The sequence below is a fragment of the Trypanosoma theileri genome, assembly GCF_002087225.1.
Source record: "Trypanosoma theileri isolate Edinburgh chromosome Unknown TM35_Tth_85_V1, whole genome shotgun sequence".
In the NCBI taxonomy this organism is placed as follows: domain Eukaryota; phylum Euglenozoa; class Kinetoplastea; order Trypanosomatida; family Trypanosomatidae; genus Trypanosoma; species Trypanosoma theileri.
Window position 1 is genome coordinate 35,925 of NW_021639927.1, and position 427 is coordinate 36,351.

Sequence of the window (427 nt, forward strand, 5' to 3'; positions counted from 1 at the left end):
CGGCCAACTTGTCACAGCGTCTTGTGCGCAACAAGAAGAAGAGGGGTGGGAGGTGGCTCCCGGGGGTGTTTCACTTATAAAATGAGTGGTGTTGGGAATAGTGGAAAACTTTTTCTTATCTATACTTTTTAGAACGGTACCGATCCTGTTCTTTGGCAAGTACTATTTGCGTGACGCCGTTGTAGGGTTCTACAGCGCTCAGAAACGACGGACGCCTGTTAATTTGGTATTCGAGAACCACAAAGATACTCGGAAGTTTTTCATCGCCAAATAATAAAACAGGCATGCATTGGAAAGATTTTTACCTTTACGGATTGCATACTGAGAGTTTGCTGTGGGAATGGTGTGGTCTTGCTGCGTATGATTCTTTAATTTGTATAATTCTTTGTTCTCATTTGTATCTGAAAAGACTTGTGTGTTAAGGTGT